Raw genomic sequence first — 13,382 nt, 5'->3', positions numbered from 1 at the left:
TACTATGGTTTCAGGTGGCCTTCTGGGAAGGGCAAAACTACAGAGTCAACATGAAGATCACAGTTGTGAGAGGATGTAGGGAAGGCAATGTTAAATAGGGAAAGCAGTGAGAATTTTTGGGACAATGGAAGTATTTTATCTCATAATCACCATGAATACTGTCCATTATAAATTTGCCCAAATCCAAATAATCTTAACCCTAGTGTAAATATACAGGCTTTGGTGTGTGTCAGCACAGGTTCATGAGCTGTATCAAATGTTCCACTCTGCAACAGCATGTAGACAGCAGAGATTGAAGGGACAGGAGTAGTAAGGGATATTATGAGGGACTCTGTGACTCAGGCATTAAAGAACAAAACCTCAAGAGAATAAAAAAATTTGCTTTTTAAAAACATACTTTTATTTTTATTTTATACTGACATTATCACCAAGAATGGGACGCGCAAACATCATGTGTCCCCTGTGGCAATCAGAGCACAGTCGGAGTCTAACCCTGAGGGATCACACAAGACCAAAAGGACAGGCGTTCTATCTGGTTTAAAGGTCACTATCCTTTAACTTTTGAAGGGCTGTTTCTGAATAAAGAACACAAAAGAGGCCCGCTAACTCTAACATGTGACTCCAGTCTTGGATCCCATACTGTGGGGCAAGGAGAATTAAAAAAAAAATTTTAGATTTATTTATTTATGGATATGAGTGTTTTGCCTGAATGTACATATGTACATCCGTGTGTATGCCTGGTACATCAACAGAGGGCATCAGATCCCCTGGAACTGGAGTTACAGCTGGTTGTGAGCTACCATGTGGGTGCTGGGAATTGAACCCAGGTCTTCAGAGAGCAACAAGTGCTCTAAGTCCTGAGCCAGCTCTCCAGCTCCTTTGAAAAATCTTTGCTTTTTAATTTTTAGATTTTTTTAAAAGGAAGAATCAGGGAGAAAATGAAAAAATTTAAATACTAGCACATAATACAGGTGTGTCTGTCTATATATACACACATATATTATATATATGTGTGTATATATATCCACATATATACATATATATTAAGTTTAAATTTCTTTTTTCTGTTTGCTTATTTATTTATTTACTTACTTATTTATTTATTTTTTTAGTCAGTCTCGCTGCATAGCCCTGGCTGTCCTAAAACTCACTATGTAAACCAGGATGTCCCCAAACTCAAAGAAACCTGCCTGCCTCTGCTTCCCAAATACTGGGAAATAACAGTGTGTGCCACCATGTCTGGCGATGTTAAATTTCTTATTTTGAGAATGTTGTTACTTTTAAGACATTATATTTCTAAATCCTCAGTGGTAACGATGTACCATGTTGGTAAATGCTTTCCAGACACAACAGGACTGATGTGGTATGCACAAGACCTGCCCAGGTTCCACCCAGACAGAATCCCAGCACTGGGATGGGAATGTGGACACAAAGCCCCACCCCTAACCGAGACACTGTTTACAACTGATCCCTGCTGGGAGAGGGAAAATTAATTTCCTCCAATGGACTGTCACTGGGCATATCAACTGTACTCCAGGGCAGGCCTCGTGCCCAGGAGCAGTTGGCCAGTACAAAACAGACTCCATGTTTTTCCGGTGGGCTTTTTGTTTCATCAAACATTTCCAAATGAGAGATAGACATAATGATGAAAAAAGAGGTTAAATTTTAATACTTGTAGAATCTGGGTAAAATCTGAATGAAAAGTATTTGTTTAAATTTTGTAATGTTTTATAAGTCCAATTTCAAGATTAAAAAGTCTTAGAAAAGAAAACGAACACCAAGACATTAAAAAAATGAATGCATTTTTAATTAAAAAAGGAAGCAGAACTATTATCTTTCACAAACTGAGTGCCACATGCTACAGATTTTGGGGTTCACATCTAGAGTCACAGCATGTCAGTTTGACCTCCATATTTAAGTGTTGGAAACCAGAGAAACTACAGCGTGGGAAATAGCAAATGTGGTCTGGAATCAGCCCATAAAAAAACAGGCACTGCTGCTTAATATTACACTTTCATAAAAAAGAAATCTCCTAGTGCCTTCTTATAGGAAATTTCCCAGATTATGCAATGTACAGTTCTGACATGTTGCTTGATACCATTACTCTTCCCAAATGTTCTGTCCTAGAACAACATTCGAGTTGCAAAGCTTGCCAAAAACCACACACACAAAAAAGGAAGGTTTGAAGAGAACTCTACAGTTAAGTCTTCTAGCAATGTATTTTACTGTACTTTGACAATAAAATTGTAAAGTTTTCATGGCAACTTTTTACTAGGTTATTTTCTTACTTATTCACATGCTTGCAGAGCTTTCAAAGAAAAATGACATTCCCAAGGCAGACTGAACTTAGAATACTCTCCTTTCCCTTTTAGTCCTCCTTTCTTTCCTCCCCCCTCTTCTTCCATTCTTGTGTTCTCTCTCTCCCGTTTTTCAAGAAAGTTTAACAAATCCACTAACACACACAGAATATTTTGACAATGACATTATTATGAGAAAAGAAAATTACATGCCAATATTCTTGATGAACAGATGCAAAAACCCCCAATAAAATACTAACAATAAGATTTAACAGTATGCTAAAGAAATAATCCATCTCCATAGAATCTCTAAGATGCAAGGATGGCTTGACATATATAAGTCAATAAACATGCTACATTGCATCATAGAATTGAAGGACAAATGCACCCAGTTGCCTTATTACATGTGGAAAAAACACCAGAAAATATTCTTTTCAGATTTAAAACAAGACAAACAAAAAGAGCCAGTAGTAGTGGTGGCACATGCCTTTAATTCTGGCATTCAGGAGGCAGAGGCAGGTGGATCTCTTTGAGTTCAAGGCAAACCTGGTCTACAGAGTGAGTTCCAGGACAGCCAGACTGTTACACAGAGGAACCCTGTCTCAAAAAACAAACAACAAACAAAAGACAACAAACAAACAAAAACCCTCATTAAATTAGGTATAGAGGGAATGGAATGTACTTTAGCACAATGAAGGGAACCCAGTGCTAACAATATACTTCAAGGAAAACCAGAAGTTAGCAAAAGTAAGAACATCCAATCTCAGCATTTCTATTCAACAGAATATTAGGAATCCTTGCCAAAACAATTAGGCAAGACACAAAAAATAAGTAAAAGATACGCTATAGCTTCTAAATACAACATCTGCATATGTTGTGGTTTCTCTTACATCTAAAATTCTATCACCAGTTGTAGGCAGAGTTTCTCTGTGTCCTGGCAGCTGCTCCAAATAACTATTCAGAGACTTATTATTAATTATAAATGCTTGGCCAATAGCTCAGGGGGGTTACTAGCTAACTTACATTTTAAATTAACCCATATTTCTTATCTACCCTCTGCCACGTGGTGGTACCTTCTTTCAACATGGCACATTCATCCTGCTTCTCTCTGCATCTCTTAAGACTCCTCAGACTCCATCTTCCCAGCATTCTCTCTGCCTCGCCATCAGCCAATCAGCTTTTTATTACCAATGAGAGCAACACATATTTACAGTGTACGAAGACTGTTCCACAGCAACCATTTACTATCATGTCCACAAAAAGAAAGCATCCCATTGAAGACTGTTTCTAAACCTAACAGCCACAAGAGACAACACAAAGAGATCTCCAGCAGGCAAAGATGGACTAAGACAATATGATTAATTACTCAGCAAGTAAATGAAATGCATTTACTACACATAAAAATCTAAGAATTCATAATAAAATCAAACAAACATGGCTAATTCCAAAAAAAAAAAAAATGTACTGATTACTTTCAGAGGTAAGAAAGGAACCAGTACCTGTTTTTGAAAATTAAATATTGAATATTAATAAAAAGAACCAAGCACTAATCCTAGCTATCCAACTTAACAGTGCTGTTGGGGAAAATAACTCTACCTTAGAAATTAAGCACTTAGTATTATATGTAAGGAAATCACTTGACAGCCTGAAACAACTAATTCAGTCAAAGAGCGTTAAGTAGATAAGGCATTAATTACATGAAAGAATGAAGGTAGAATTCAGAATAAAGGGCTCGACTATCATCGGGGGTACCGGCTGATAAATCTCATCAAGTTCAAGATAATTAGGATGTACTTACAGTATGATAAAATAGGGGTACTTGTTACCTTTTTTGCCAACAAAACCTGCATCTGAATATTGGTCTCCTAGAGTTAATTTTCAGTTCACAGGAGAGATGAAGGGGTATCAAGGATAGAGGAAGCAAGGACACAAACAGAACAGAGTCTGTAAGACAAGCAAGTTGTTAACTAGTGAAGAGATGGGAGATAAAGAAGGCAGAAAAGGCTCAGGAAACAGCTGAATAGCAAAGTGCTTATTTCTCAAGCACCAGGACCTCATCTCACGGTGACACATGCTTGTAAACTCAGTAGGGAACGGTACAGACAGAAGGACCCACGGGTCTCACTCACGAGCCAGCCTAATTTAATCAATGAGCCCCAAGTCCCTGCGAGAGGCCCCATCTCAAGAGAGGAGGAAAAGAAGAAGGGAAAGGAGTGAGGAAGGAAGCTGTGCGCACTGGGTGATAAAGTAACAGCTTCCTTCCGTAAGGAGCCGGAGAGCAGACGTCTATTCTCCATCCATCTCATGAACATCCAAGACAGAAATAATAAAATGGCATTTGAGTACCATATGAGGCTCTTGTTCTGAAGTAGCCAAAATTAAGACTTTTTAGGTAATCAACCATAACGTGGATGTGAATTTGCTATCAGATGGCATTAAGGAACTGTTGCCAATAATCTCAGGAGGGCAAATGAAGTAGAGAATCAAATTGGTATAGGTAGGTTAAAAGGTGTTACAAGTGAGAGCCTTCATCTGATCCGGCAGGTAATGTAAGATTTTTCTGTAAAAGATTTAGCCGAAAGTTCAAGGACACATAAAGCTAAGTAGGAGAAGAACATGACAGAAGGAAGGCCTTGGAGAACAGGGCAGAAGGAAACACGGCAGGAGCCAGCCTCGAGGGAGAAGGGCAGCGGAAGAGCAGAGCGGGGTCTTAACCAGGAAATCAGAGGCATCCCAGGTGCATCGATCTGAGGGATTTCAGAATGAGTTCTGCTTTTGAAGTAATCAGTCTACTTGTGGCCTGAAGAGGGAGAGCCGACAGCAGACCCAGGGAAGTTCACAGGAGAAGGTAGGAGATTGAAACAATGGCTGACAGACAAGTATTTATTGGTAAGACTTGGTAATGAATTGGACATGGTCAGCAAGAGAAAAGAACTGAGTCCCAGGTTTCTGGCTTACATGAAAGGTAATGTCATTTACTGAGAGGAACGAGGAAAGATGGTCAACAAAGGCCAGGAAAGAACAAGGTTTCCATTTTGAATCTGGGGTGAACCTGAAAAGACTCAAGGCATTATCACGTGTCTGGCTGGTCAGTGTGCTCCTGAGTCATTGTTCTGAAGGTGGGAGTGGCTGTGGTCACCCAGGAAAGCAGTGAGAAGAGACGGGATGGGGGTGGGGGTGCTGGCTAGTTTTATGTCATCGTGACACAAAAGTTATAGTCATCTAAGAGGAGGGAACCTCAGTTGAGAAAATGTCTCCACATGATCCAGCTGTAGACAAGCCTGTAAGGCATTTTCTTAATTAGTGATTGATGGGGAGGGCCCAGCCCATGGTGGGTGGTGCCATTGCTGGGCTGGTGGTCCTAGGACTGTAAGAAAGCAGGCTGAGCAAGCCATGGGAAGCAAGCCAGTAAGCAGCACCCCTCCATGGTCTCTGCATCAGCGCCTGCCTTCAGGTTCCTGCCCTGTTTTGAGTTCCTGTCCTGACTTCCTTTAGTGATGAACTAAGATGTGGTATAAGCTGAATAAACCCTCTCCTCCTCGTTTTTCAGCCACGTGTTTCGTCACAGCAATAGTAATCACAACTGTGGGGGGGGGGTCCCCCTGCACCTCTGCTGTACTTATGTCCCCTCATGTGTGGACGCTGAAATCCTAATTGCCATGGAAACAGTGCTAAGAAGTTGTGTTTTGGAAAGTAATTGGAATTAGATGAAGTGTCCCTGTAAGAGTCCTGAGAATTGATTTCTTTGGATGTAAGGGTACAGAGGAAAAAAAACCAAAAAACAAACAACAAAAATCTAAAAACCAGGAAGTGGTTCTGCACTAGAAAATAAGTCAACTTTCCCCTTGATCCCAGACTTCCCAGAATCCACAAGTATGAGAAACAAATCCTGTTGTTTATAATATGTCCACTCAATGGCATTTTGTCATAGCAACTGAAACTAAGGCAGGGTGACGAGGAAAACTAACATTTGTTATCACTGTAAGATTACTTCAAATGCATCTTTAGGGGCTAGAGAGATGCTCAGCCATCCAGAGCACACGGATGCCCTTCCAGAGGATAGCGGTTTGATTCCCAGCATCTACATAGTGGCTCACAAATATCTGTAACTCCAGTTCCAGGGGATCTGACACCCTCTTCTGGCTTCCAAGGTACCAAGCATGCACACAGTATACAGACACACATGTAGCCCAAACACTCAGACACATAAAAATAAAATTAAAAATTAAAAAAATACATTTTTAAAATTTATTCATTTATTGCAGTACTGGAGATTAAAAACCTACCATACGCATTACCACTAAATTATACACCAGCCCAGTCACTTTAAATGGAGACAGAGGAAGATAAACCACTACAGAATTCTGAGTAGCCAAAGACCACAAGGAGGAAGAGGAAATAAAAACAGAATGTTTTAAACAAGCAAACAGGCTCTGGAGAGATGGCTTAGGAGTTGAGTGTGAGCTGCTCCTGTAGAGGCTGCACGTTCAGTTCCCAGCACCCACACTGGGTGGCTCAGGACTGCGTGTGACTCTGGATTCAGGGACTCTGGCACCTCTGTCCTCAGCAGGCACCTGTACCCATTTGCACACACCCACACAAAAACACATAACTACAAATTAGAAAATAAAATCCTTAAACAAAACCCTACCATCTGTGTTAATAAAGTTAAGCACAGCTTCTCCAAGGACAGGACTAAGCAAACTCTGTGAGATGTTACAGTGTGCACATGGGTTATGTGTGTCTCCTGAGGTTTTGTGTGCTGAAGACTTGTTCCCAGTGTGGGATGTGGAGTCTTTCAAGAGATTGTGTGTGTTTTCCCAGGAGCAAGAGGAGGTCAGACTCTGACAAGTGGGCTGTATAACTTCTTGTTTGAAGAAATGATGTCTTGCTCTCAAGTGCACTCCAACCAAGGATGCTTGCTAAGTACTCACCAGAGGCTGGTCTAGAGGCCGATCTAGTGAGGCTGTCTGACCAGAGCTTTCGACCTCTGAAACAGTCAGCTAAATAAGCCACTTTTCTCATAAAGACTGAGAAAGAGAGTGTGGTAGTTTGAATGTAATTGGCCCCCATAATCTCACAAGCAGTGGCACTATTAGGAGGTGTGGCATTGTTGGAGTGGATATGGCCTTGTTGGAGGAAGTGTGTCACAGTGGGGGCAGGCTTGGAGGTTTCCTATGCTCAGGATACTGCCCAGTGTCTCAGTCGACTTCCTGTTGCCTGCAAGATGTAGGACTCTCAGCTACTTCTCCAGCACTACGTCTGCCTGCATGCCACCATGCTCCCCACCATGATGATAATTGACTGAACCTCTGAAACTGTAAGTGAGCCCCCTCAATTAAATGTTTCCCTTATAAAAATTGCCATGGTCATGGTGTCTCTTCACAGCAATAGAAACCTAACTAAGATGGAGAGAAAGAAACAGAGGGAAAGACTGTTCTGAGGGGAATTTATCGAACATAACTAAGACAGTACGTAAGAAAACCCACCACATGGAACTCCCTAGTGACTAACTGCACTTGTTTCTAATAATGAAAGTAGCATTCACTAAAATATAACCTGAACATAAGATGCTGAAATATACTTAACCCCACTGATTTGCTCACTTATATGAATTAAATATACATCAAGTTTCCAAGAGATTTCTGCATACTCAAAAATTTACAAAATAGCTCAAACACACAATTTTATACTATTTTAAACAGTTTAAAACTCTTCTATCCAGGCAATAAAACTCAGAAAATCTGGGATGGATGTCAAGAAACTACACACAGTGGTAGAAGCACACCCTTGAATCATGTTTTTCCTGGGATGAACATACTGCTAGCATGGGCCATTCTGAGATGGTTCAGTAGGAAGGACTGACAGATTGACCCAAGAACCAGGGAAAGTACTGGTGCCCCAATTCAGTGCTGGCTCAAGAAATGAGGTGACCTCACCCCCAGCCTAGAAAGTAAGAGATCTTGAGAAGAGCACTCCCCAACACTGTTAACAACACGAACATCTTCTGTGCACACTTCTAGCTCCATTGCTAACATCAAGTTGTTAAGTAAAACTTAGATATTACCAAAATGATATTTAGTAAGATTCTGTGCTGTCTACAATTTTCCATTAAGTACTTTTATCCTATTTTAAGCCACTTATTTGAGAAGTAAACATATTAATAAAAAGCTTAAACCAACATTTGTAGAAAGTTAAAAAAATAGAAAATAGACAAAAAATTTAGACAGAAATGTTACTCTCTCTGTCAAGTTACTGACAGGAAACTCTGGTACGTCAGACACAAGCCTGGAGTAGACGGAGAATTAGCCATGTGATGTCTTAAACTTGTTGCTAAGAATGTGAGAATTTCAACTTGTCTTTTAGGTTTTGGTCAGTTTCACTTACAAAACTATACACACACACATACATACATACACACGGGGTGGGAGTGGGATACTTGCATATGTTGATTTTTCACACAATACCAAAGCAGATCAGACATTTGAAAATAAATTTAAAAAAATTTATTGTCAGTATCATATATGCCAGGTGCCTAAAAAATACTGACTAAGCAGGGGTAACTTACATAGTATTCATGAAGTACACCATTGTCTCTTGTTTCAAAGATGCTCCAATCTACATTTATAAGTGTGAATAAAGAGATCAGTTTATTGCCAGCATTCCTTTCTATATGGCATGTGTGCAAAAACCCCAAAAAACAAAAAACAAACAAACAAACAAAAGAAACCCTTTGACTTGGGACAAAATAACTATTTAAAAGAAATGTCACTACTCTCCATTACAGACAATTGCTCTGCAAGGGCCCAATATGGCCTTGCAGCATGTGAAGCTGGCTGGGTTCCCAGCAATGCAGTATGAAATCTGTCTTGAGGCTGCCCTCCAACGTGTTAATAGCACGTCACTGTCTATTCCACTTGCAGTCTGATATGCACTCTAAAACTGCACCAATGCAGACACTCACGGCAGATTCCCTTCCACACTTGAGTCAAGATAAAGGGAGCACTGTAGAAAGAGAGCACTAAACTGACTTAAGCATATTTCTTGATGAATTGGTTTACAATTTATCTTCTGAAAGTGTTTCAGTATCACTACAATCCTCCTTGTATCAGAAGTGTGGACTGCCAGAGGGCACCTTAGATGACTCCCACAAACACCAAAGTGGATCCAGTCAGGGGGGAGGGCAAGAAGGGAAACAAGACAAGGCACACGGGCGTTACAGAGACAGCTATCAAACATCCGACTCTGCCTGACACTGGAAACAGTTTACCTCGATGAGTTATCTGAAGAAACCCAGGCACTTGTTTTGTAAGATCTAGTCACTGGACAACATTAGCATTGACTGTGGACTTGACTCAGAAGTGTTCTCCAGCCTACCAAGTTCTGGCTACACTGAATAATCTGGGGCAGAAACACCATGAATGCAATGGAAAGACTGGGTTTCCAAAGAAAGTGGCACAAAACAGCTATTCAACACATTTTATGATCATCAAAAAGCTTGCTCACTTTTAAAGTCATTATATTTTACAAACTCCCTCTTGACAAGAGGATTTATAGCTATTGTAGAATTCTTCCAAAATGCGTTTTGATTCTTCACCATATGTTCCACAAGTATTAGATCAGTGATATGACATAATCTGGAGCTGTGCAATAAAGCCAGATCTGCTGAGACTCATTACATGTTCATGCTGCATCCTTTCTGAAGGGCTAGAAAAATATATACAAGGTAACATGCTATCTAGTTATGAGTTGAAAATCTACTGGGGTCATTAAAATTCAGACTAAGTACTTCTAAAATCACACCACCAACTTGTCAACAGAGGAGAGGACCACTTCAGAGTCATTTTAAAATAGTCATCATGCATGTACACCAAGTATCCATATATCCTGACACTGGTACCTATATGGGTGTAGTGATACACACTTGCCCACATTTGTGAACAAGCAGACAAGGATTATGGGTACTGATAGTCACAAGAAGGTCATCATGGAAACAAAGCTCACAGGTGTGTGTGTGTGTGTGTGTGTGTGAGAGAGAGAGAGAGAGAGAGAGAGAGACAGACAGACAGACAGATAGACAGACCACAACTGCCACAGTAACTTAGTTACATCCCAGTGAGTTAAAGTAGTCTTATCTAGGAAAACATAGGCTTTGAAGATTTTTTTTAAAGATTTCTTTATTATTATGTATAGTGTTCTATCTGCATGTCTACCTGCAGGTCAGAAGAGGGCACCAGATCTCATTACGGATGGTTGTGAGCTACTATGTGGTTGCTGGGAATTGAACTCAGGACCTCTGGAAGAGCAGTCAGTGTTCTTAACTGCTGAGCCATCTCTCCAGCCCCAGCTTTGAGGATTTTTTTTTTTTTTTTTTTTTTTTTTTTTGGTTTTTCGAGACAGGGTTTCTCTGTGCAGCTTTGCGCCTTTCCTGGAGCTCACTTGGTAGCCCAGGCTGGCCTCGAACTCACAGAGATCCGCCTGGCTCTGCCTCCCGAGTGCTGGGATTAAAGGCGTGCGCCACCAACGCCCGGCGAGGATTTTTTTAAAAAGATTTATTAATATTCATTATGTACACAGAAGAGGGTGCCAGATCTCATTACAGATGGTTGTGAGCCACCATGTGGGTACTGGGAATTGAACTCAGGACCTCTGAAAGAACAGTCAGTGCTCTTAACCTCTCACCCATCTTTCCAGCCCCGAAGATTTTTGAATTCTTAGCCGGGCATGGTAATGAACACCTTTAATCCCAGCACTTAGGAGGCAGAGACATATAGGCAGGCAGATCTTTGAGGCTAGCCTGGTCTACACAGGAGTTCTAAGATATCCAGGGCTACACAAAGAAACTGTCTTGAAAAACAAACAAACAGACACACACACACACACACACACACACACACACACACACACAAAGATTTTGAATTTTTTTTTAAGATTTATTTATTTATTATGTATACAACATGTATGACCAGAAGAGGGCACCAGGTCTCATTACAGATGGTTGTGAGCCATCATGTGGTTGCTGGGAATTGAACTCAGGACCTCTGGAAGAACAGTCAGTGTTCTTAACCTCTGAGCCATCTCTCCAGCTCCCAAGATTTTGAATTCTTAAGATTAGGTTCTAATCCTACCGGAAGTTTAAGCCCCTGCCCTGGGTTCTGCAGCGCCTTCTGGAGTGGCCTGCTCCACCTTGCCCCAGTGAGCTCCCACGCCCAGCGAGCTCCCACACCACCGTCCTTCACTGGAACCCCGATGACTTCAGACACACCTTGATGCTTGCCCTCCTTGGTGGCCTTGCTCTCTGCTTCACTGCCACACTCAAGCGTAAGTGCTCTGAGGACAGATTCTGAATTTTTATTTTTGTTTTCCTGACACTTGGCACAGTGCTTGGCAATGAAGATGGGCTGTTGATTGATTTACAGGAGGGAAACTGGCAAAAATCAACATTCTACAAACTAGCTTGCTTATGGGAGTTTCATGCATCCCAATTACCCTTATATTATTCTGACAGCTACAGTTCAGGTTAGGATGTGAGCTGGAGTCATAACCATAAACATAAAATTACCTCCTTCCTCAGCACCAAGCAAAGGTCCATAAATCAGTGATAACAGGAACTCACACACAATAATTTCTCTCTAAGCCCTTAGCTGTCTTTTATTTGGTTTTTAAGTCTTTAAAAACATCAAAACAAAAAGTCAAACCAATGGGTCTGTCTACTTTGCAGAAGTACACAGGATTTAATCATTTGAACCATCCCAGGCCCCAAACAGAAGCTTTCCATTGTCTCCTACAGAGCAGAGAACCACAATGGCCCAGTGTACCTCACGATCGGCCAACATGAAATAACTACTAGCTCTCGCCAACCTCATTCTATGAGTTATTTTAGACTTTCTGGTAGAAAATCAGCAGTATTTCTCACACATTTAAAACTGAAGTGAATTATAATAGTCTGTATACCTTTTAAATATGAAAGCTGTAAATGTAGGTCTAGAAAATGAGCAAGATAGTTCAAAAGAGATCATGAAGGGAGGGGGATTACGTGCGGACAGGAATGCAAGGCCAAGCATTTGCTGGGGACCTGTCACAGAGAAAAGCAAGTTCAAGGAAGATCTATGTCAGATGGAAGAGACTGAAGCTGTTATCTCATGCCACGATGAAGTTACCAGCTTTCAGACTCTTCCTTCTCATTCCTGTGTTCTAATGGTCCAGGAGAAAAGTTACCCAAGCTACTAAGTAGTTATGGTCTAGGTGATATAAACATCTTAAGATTCAAATGACAAGACAATTAATTCTACATATTTACTATTTGACAAAAAGATGATGAATCTAGGATGACCACAAGCTGTATGAAGAAGGATGGGGGAATACTGTAGGTCATGAAGAATTAAGAATCAGAAGAAAAATGAAAAGGTATTATTGTTTCAACTGTTTGAAAGACACTAAGAGAATCATGTCACATATTGGTAGAAATATATTTGCAAGATACAAAGGAAAATGACTTAAATGCAAAATATATAAAGAATTTCTACAACTCTAACCGACAAGGCTCAGAGAAACTGGTATAAGAGGATGAGAACCAGGGCTGACCTTCAGTAGAGAGTATACCTTAGAAGATGCTCAACAGTATTGGTCAGCATGGGAACAAAAGACATAAGGTAGCACCACATTCCTCTAAAATGGCATTCACAAAAAGACAACACTAACTTCTGGTGAAGATGTGAGGTAACTGGAACGCTCACAGATGCTAACAGGAACCAAAATGGTACAGGCACACTGCAAAAGAATTTGGCAGTTTCATATGAGGTCAGAGGCAGCAACTCTCCTTCATCTGCCAAACACCACTTCCAGTATTTACTCAAGAGAAACGAAAACTCAGGTTCCCACAGAAATCTCTACATAAATATTTATGGCAACTTCATACACAATTGCCCACACATGGAAACCACCCAAATGTCCTTCAATGGGTGAATGGATAAACAGCACGACCATATACTAGATTATTGCTCAGTAATTAAAAGAACAGGGATACTGCACCACATTCCTCAGACTGTATACTATATGGTTTCATTTATGATAAACTGGCAAAGG

The 13,382-nt window shown here is 40.6% G+C and overlaps 1 protein-coding gene across 2 annotated transcripts in view; it reads right to left on the bottom strand.

Annotated features, from left to right (window-relative positions):
* Window positions 1-13,382, bottom strand: part of Dym (dymeclin) — a 295,335-nt gene that overhangs the window by 144,506 nt on the left and 137,447 nt on the right. The window lies entirely within an intron of this gene.

Source organism: Peromyscus leucopus, chromosome 19 (genome assembly GCF_004664715.2).
Source record: "Peromyscus leucopus breed LL Stock chromosome 19, UCI_PerLeu_2.1, whole genome shotgun sequence".
NCBI classification, from domain to species: Eukaryota; Metazoa; Chordata; class Mammalia; order Rodentia; family Cricetidae; genus Peromyscus; species Peromyscus leucopus.
Note: the sequence above shows the minus strand (reverse complement) of the source record. Positions and strands in the feature narration are given on the sequence as shown.